Source organism: Pseudophryne corroboree, chromosome 2, assembly GCF_028390025.1.
Source record: "Pseudophryne corroboree isolate aPseCor3 chromosome 2, aPseCor3.hap2, whole genome shotgun sequence".
In the NCBI taxonomy this organism is placed as follows: domain Eukaryota; kingdom Metazoa; phylum Chordata; class Amphibia; order Anura; family Myobatrachidae; genus Pseudophryne; species Pseudophryne corroboree.
The window spans coordinates 1,033,738,268-1,033,746,326 of NC_086445.1; positions in this window are offsets into that span (position 1 = coordinate 1,033,738,268).

Sequence of the window (8,059 nt, forward strand, 5' to 3'; positions counted from 1 at the left end):
CGGTCAGAGACGATTTCCTGAGGTAAGCCGTGCAGGCGGAAATGTTCTCAGATAAATAACAAAGCCAACTTGGGAGCTGATGGTAACCCGATCAAAGGTACAAAATGTGCCATCTTAGAGAAACGGTCGATAATTACCCAGACAGTATTGTGACCCTTGGAGAGGGGCAATTCGGTGACAAAGTCCATAGAGATATGGGTCCAAGGCCTCTGAGGAATGGACAGTGGATGCAACAACCCCACAGGAGGCAAACAAAGAATTTTGTGCTGAGCACACTGAGGACATGAGTTGACATAATCTTGAATATTCTTCTTCATAGTGTCCCACCAGTAAGACCTTCGTAGAAACTCCCACATCTTTTGAACTCCAGGGTGACCGGAAAACTTGGAAATATGAGCCCACTGCAACAACCTTGGTCGAAATTTAGCTGGCACAGACATTCTCCCAGGAGGAGGACCCAGAGCGGAGGGAGCCGCTGAAATAGAAACTGGACTGAGAATCAAAGCCCTCTCAACGGAATTCTCCTCATCCGAAGCTGTTAAGGAACGGGATAAAGCATCAGCCTTGGTGTTAAAAGTCCCAGCCCGGTACTTAATAACAAACGAAAACCGAGTAAAGAAGAGCGCCCATCTAGCTTGACGGGGATTCAAGCACTGGGCCGTCTTGAGGTACAGCAAATTCTTATGATCAGTGAAAATTGTAATTAGGTGTTTAGCACCTTCCAAAAGATATCTCCATTCCTCCAAGGCAGTTTTTATTGCCAAAAGCTCTTTGTCTCCAATGGTGTAATTCTGTTCCGCAGGAGAGAATTTGCGAGAATGGAAACCACATGGATGTAACTTCCCATCTGGAGCGTACTGCGAAAGCACGGCACCTATGCCTACCGTGGAAGCATCAACTTCCAAAAAGAATGGTTTTGAAAAATTTGGTTGTTGAAGTACTGGAGCGGACATAAAGGCTTCCTTTAACTGAGCGAACGCTGCTACAGCTTCGGAGGACCAATGACTTGGGTCAGAACCCTTCTTGGTTAGGGCAGTAATAGGTGCCACGATGGTAGAGAATCCCTTTATGAATTTCCGGTAGTAATTTGCAAAACCCAGAAATCGTTGTACCGCTTTCAAGGAAAGAGGCTGAGTCCAGTCCCGGATGGCAGTGAGTTTCTCTGGATCCATACGAAGCTCCGTGCCCGAAATGATGTAACCAAGAAATGGAATAGAAGGAACCTCAAAAGTACATTTGGAAATCTTGCCATAAAGATGATTCTCTCGCAATCGAAGAAGTACCTCTTTGACCTGTATTCTGTGCTCTGTGAGATTTTTAGAAAATATCAGAATGTCATCCAAATATACCACTACACTTAGGTATAGCATATCCCGAAAGACTTCGTTAATGAAGCCCTTGAAGACGGCAGGGGCGTTGCTGAGGCCAAACAGCATTACCAGATACTCGTAATACCCGTCCCTGATATTGAAGGCCGTCTTCCATTCGTCCCACTGTCGGATACGTATCAAATTATAAGCTCCCCTTAAATCAAGCTTGGTGAAAACTCGGGCTCCGCGAACCCTATCAAAAAGCTCCGTAATGAGCGGCAAAGGATACTTATTCTTAATGGTGACATCATTTAGACCACGATAGTCAATACATGGTCTTAACCCCCCGTCCGTCTTCTTCACAAAAAAGAAACCCGCCCCCGCCGGGGAGGTAGAGGGGCGGATGAATCCTTTCTGCAGATTAGACTTGATATAGTCCGACATAGCTTGGGTCTCGGGTAATGAAAAGGGATAAGTCCGACCCCGAGGTGGCATTTTCCCCGGAATGAGCTCAATGGGGCAGTCCCAGGGTCTATGCGGTGGTAGCTGATCGGCCGCTTGCTCCGAGAACACGTCAGAAAACTCCCGATAGGCCTCCGGAATGAGCCCTTCATCTGACTTGGAAGATACACGGAGCGGATAGACGGGGGTGAGACAATTTGAATGACAAAAAGGACTCCAAGATGTTATTTGTGTCGAACTCCAGTCGACGTGAGGGTTGTGAAGTTTGAGCCAAGGAAGGCCAAGAACCAGATCGTGGGGCATCTCCCGAATCACTAGAAACTCCAGGTGTTCTTGATGCAGAGCTCCCACTTGCAGTTTGATTGGTACTGCACAACTTGAAATCAGACCGTTAGAAATTTGGGTACCATTGATAGCAGTCAACGTAATAGGTCGTTCGACCGACCGTAGCTGAAAACCCAGATCCTGGGCACAGGAAAGGGAAATAAAATTCCCTGCAGCCCCAGAGTCCAGCAGAGCCTTAACGGGTTTGGCTATTGACTCGGAGAACAGAGACACGGAGAGTATACAGTCCACTGGCGGAGAAGGTTTAGAAGAAACCCCTAGCTCGACTCCTCCAGAACAAGCTAGGACTGCCCGTTTCCCAGGCGAGACTTGCAAAACTTGAGAAAATGATCCGCGGCTCCACAGTAGAGGCAGACTCTACTCTCACGACGACGCTGACGTTCCTCTGGGGACAACTGAGATCGATTAATCTGCATGGGTTCATCAGGACTTGGAATAACCGTTTGCTTAGACGGAAGAGATCGGACCCTTGATCGATCTGACCGACTACGTTCGCCACCTCGTTCCTGCATGCGAAGATTCACCTTTACACAGAGCGAGATCAACTGTTCTAAAGAATCCGGCAAATCTCTAGTGACCAACTCGTCCTTTAGACGATCGGAGAGCCCGTTCCAAAAGGCAGCCCGAAGGGCATCATTATTCCAGCGCAGTTCTGAGGCTACGGTCTGAAAATTAATCACATACTGTCCCACTGAACGAGAGCCTTGTCGGACACAAAGCAAGTCTGCAGAGGCAGCGGTCGTCCTGCCGGGCTCATCAAAGATCCTCCGGAATGACGTAATGAAATTGGTGTAACTAGAAACCAATGGATCAGATCGCTCCCATAACGGAGACACCCAATCCAACGCTGAACCCTCGAGCAAAGAAATAATGTATGCCACCTTGGACCGATCAGTAGGGAAGTTATGTGAAAGAAGTTAAAAGTGTACCTCGCACTGATTGAGAAAACCACGGCAATTCTTTGGATTCCCATTATAGCGAGAAGGAGTAGGGAGCTGAAGGCGTGACCTGGTTCCAGAGGAGGATGGAACATTACTAGAGACAACCACTGGAGCGGATACTGGAGCTGGGGCCGGTACTACTGAAGCCAGAGAAGTCTGAATTTGATCCAGCCGGCCAGATAATTCCTGGAGATAATGCATCACCTGGCCCTGTGCTGCTTCCTGACTTTGTACTCGAGAAATCAAGTCCTGGATGGGACTTGCCTCTGGGCTCCGATCCCCCGGGTCCATGAGGCCTGAGTATACTGTCACTGACCTAGGTTGGGGGTGTTGTGAACTCGGGGGTTCTCCCGATGGTAGGGGAGAGGAACCACAGTTGGGTCGGAACAGGGATGGCTTGATATAGGTCTTCCTCATACAGGACTCTGACAGTAAAGCTTGGTGAAAATATTAAAGAACTTTATTGCAGGAAGGGAGCAACACAATGTCACATAGCAGAGAAGGAACGTATGGGGGGGAATGTCCAGGCCTATAGGAGGACTTGTAAGCAATGGTAAAGATTCCAGGAAAAAAGTACTTGTGAGAGTTGGTACAAGATAATAGTGACTGAAGAACTTGTGAGTGGTGTTTTTAAAGATACTGATGATTTGAAGAACTGGTGAACGGTGGTTGAAGACTCTGATGATTTGAAACACTTGAGAGCGATGGTTAAAGACACTGATGATTTGTATGACTTGAGAGCGGTGACTAAAAAGATACTGATGATTTATAGAACTTGTGAGCGGTGGTTTAAAGACACTGATGATTTGTATGACTTGAGAACGGTGATTAAAGACACTGATGATTTGTGGAACTTGAGAGCGGTGGTTACAGACACTGATGATTTGTATGACTTGAGAGCGGTGATTAAAGACACTGATGGTTTGTAGAACTTGAGAACGGTGGTTAAAGACACTGATGATTTGTAGAACTTGAGAGCGGTGGTTAAAGAAACTGGTAACTTGCAAAACTTGGGAGCGATGGTTAAAGACACTGATGACTTGTAGAATTTGAGAGCGGTGTTTAAAGACACTGAAGACTTGTAGAACTTGAGAGCGGTGTTTAAAGACACTGAAGACTTGTAGAACTTGAGAGCGGTGTTTAAAGACAACGAAGACTTGTAGAACTTGAGAGCGGTGTTTAAAGACACTGATGACTTGTAGAACTTGAGAGCGGCGTTTAGCCCGCAGCCCACGCTGACTCCAAGAAGCACTGGTGACTGGATTGCAGAGGAACACACCAGCCGCTGTATACGCTGGAACTGTGCAGCAACTGGCACCTGGAAGTGCCGGAGACACTGGGGTACGACTGCAGAGAGATCCGCCGGGAACAAGAGCACTGGCATTCACTTCAGGGGAAAAGATGATACTCAGGCGCCGAGGCTCTGCCCGGCGTCTGCCTTTGAATCTCCCGCCTCCGCTGGATTGGCGGAACAGTCTGATGACGTCACCTGCTCCCCGCCCACGTGATGCCGGGTGTCATGGCGGCGCCCCTGCCCCGGGGAACCACCGGGAGCCGCGCCAGCCAGACGCCGGAGCCCGTGGACCATCGAAGGCGGAGGCCGCAACACAGACCAGCAGGCACGCAGGGGTAAGCGCGGTGAACGCCGCCTATGGCGTGTGACACATGTAACAGTGAGTACAGCTGTGTACATGTAACAGTGAGTATGGCTGTGTACATGTAACAAGGGCACAGCGGTGTACATGTAACAGTGAGTAGGGCTGTGTACATGTAACAGTGAGTACGGCTGTGTACATGTAACAGTGAGTACGGCCAGTGGCGGAACTAGCGAGCGGTGGGCCCAGGTGCGACAAAATGCTTTGCCCCCCCCCCTCACATCCCCCCCCACACACATCAAATCCAAGTCCACCCCCTCACCCCTGGAGAGGATCTGGTGAGGAGGACCTGCTCAGGGCCAGAGAAATGGATACCTAGCAACAGTGCCGTAACTAGACATTTTAGCACAGTGTGCAAGAAACGGCATCGGAGCCCCACCCCTGCATGCTAAACAGGGGCAGTGCGCGCTGTAGGCGCGCGCAAAAATACATAGTGGCGTGGCTTCGTGGGGAAGGGGTGTGGCCACAAAATAATACCAATTCATAAAACGGTACACAGTAGTCTCCATTATTCAAATTACGCCGCACAGTAGCACCACTACACCAGGTAGAGACCCTTTTACACCTTACAGCGGACAGATTCCTCTTTTTACACATTACAGCAGACAGCGTGCACTTTTTACACATAACGGCAGACAGCGTGCACTTTTTACACATAACAGCAGACAGCGTGCACTTTTTACACATAACGGCTGACAGCGTGCCCTTTTTACACATAACGGCAGACCGCGTGCCTTTGTTACACATAGCGACATACAGACAGCATAGACTTTTTACACATAACGGCAGACAGCGTGCCCTTGTTACACATTACGGCAGACAGCATCCCCTTTCTACACATAATGGCAGACAGCGTCCCCTTTTTACACATTACGGCAGACAGCGTGCCCATGTTACACATTACAGCAGACAGTGTCCCTATTTTTACACATTACGGCAGGCAGATTCCCCATTTTTACACATAGCGGCAGGCAGATTACCCCTTTTTACACATAGCGGCAGGCAGTCCCCCATTTTTACACATTGCGGCAGGCTGATTCCCCTTTTTACACATAGCGGCAGGCAGTCCCCCATTTTTACACATAGCGGCAGGCAGGCCCAAGAAAGAAAGAAAGAAAGAAAGAAAGAAAGAAAGAAAGAAGAATTATACTTACCCTCTCCGCCGGCTCAGTCTCCTCGGTGCAGCCGCGTCAGACGATTCCCGGGCAGTAGAGGAGGTGGAGGACGGAGGTGAAGAAGGGAGCCGCAGCAGCGCTTTGTTACTGGTGGAGGCGCTGCTGCTGCTGCCCCTCTGCTTCCCTATAAGCTGTTCTCGGAAGACAGCCTATAGTGAAGCAGAGGGGCAGCAGCAGCAGCGCCTCCACCAGTAACAAAGCGCTGCTGCGGCTCCCTCCTTCACCTCCCTCCTCCTCCTTCCCCCGTCAGTGCCGCTGCTCCTCTCCTCTCCGGGCGCGCAGCGGCATGTAATGAGTCAGTTTGACTCATTACATGCTTGGGCCCCTGGACAGAGACGGGCCCCAGTGCAACGCACTGCTTGCACTGCAGGTAGTTCCGCCTCTGAGTACGGCTATACTGGCTATCTTTCAATAAACCAATTACATGGGTTAAGTAACTGGGCTGTTCATAGTGTGAGCATCTGCTGATGTGTGCCTTTCTAACTCTGCAATATTAACACCTGCACACACATCATTTCCAACTCCTACCCCTTGAATCCCAATTAATTAATCTTGCAACACTTTCTTATTTTTCCTGTGGGGCATCACCCGGCACATTATCGCAACTACAACGTCCTAATTTGTTGGTCATTAATGTCTCTCATACATGTTTTATATTTTATGTGATTTATTGAACTTTTATTTTATAGGGTTTGCTTATTTATAATACATTTATGTATGCATATATGCTAATTCTTTTAATAGGCATTCACTGCGTGGCTTCACTCTTTAGTTGCATAGTGACCACATGTTGTTTCCTAATTGCCGGTATAGGGAGACCCCTTCCAAAATGCTTTGCAAGGAGACCCAAGTTAACCCATTCTTTGCTATATGCTGATTTATCCACCCCACTTGTATGGGAAGTTTGTACTGTCATTTATTTCAATAAAGCATTAATAGTCCTTGGCAACCGAGACTCTTTCTGCAAAAAGATTGCATGTTATGTAATTTGTATTTCCAGCACAAAGCTTATTTCATGAACTGATCCTATATAGACAGAGTAACTCAGCGTTGTCCCATAAGGTTCTCGTACAAGAATAGAGCCTCATATGCCGCCTATGTAATGGCACAAACTAATGTTTCTTTAGCTGCCGTGACATCTGCTACACACAGTCTGTCATCCCGGAGTCTGACGCCAATTTATCAGAATGTATCATTGGCATCTGTCGTCCTCCGTCAGCAGGCCGACTGACATAAGCTGTCGATGTTCTCATGTGTTTGGCCTAAATGTAACAGATCCTGTCAGGCCAACACTAAAGAGATGATAAAGGTTTGTTTGTAACAGTTTTTGGGCTGTAAAAGTAAATGACTGATGTTGGAACACGTTTCTGCAGTGTCTGGCCAGTCTCATTGAGTCACTGTGCTGCAAACTATGGGAAATGACTGAACTAAAGGTGAATGAATTCTTACATCTTCCTGAGCGACAGAGAGAGGGACTTTACAGTACATGCAATTTTTATTTTTATTTTTTTAAGCTATCATTATCTCCTTTTCAGAATCTCTATGGAAGGAAAACAAGTATGGCTGCCAGACAGAGACAGAGGGGTAAATTTACTAAGATTCGTGTTTTCCCGTTTGAGGTCAAAGTTCAATCACGAATGACATCGAAAATAAGAATTTACTTACCGATAATTCTATTTCTCGGAGTCCGTAGTGGATGCTGGGGTTCCTGAAAGGACCATGGGGAATAGCGGCTCCGCAGGAGACAGGGCACAAAAAGTAAAGCTTCAGGATCAGGTGGTGTGCACTGGCTCCTCCCCCTATGACCCTCCTCCAAGCCTCAGTTAGGATACTGTGCCCGGACGAGCGTACACAATAAGGAAGGATTTATGAATCCCGGGTAAGACTCATACCAGCCACACCAATCACACTGTACAACCTGTGATCTGAACCCAGTTAACAGTATGATAACAGCGGAGCCTCTGAAAGATGGCTCACAACAATAATAACCCAATTTTTGTAACTATGTACAAGTATTGCAGATAACCCGCACTTGGGATGGGCGCCCAGCATCCACTACGGACTCCGAGAAATAGAATTATCGGTAAGTAAATTCTTATTTTCTCTATCGTCCTAGTGGATGCTGGGGTTCCTGAAAGGACCATGGGGATTATACCAAAGCTCCCAAACGG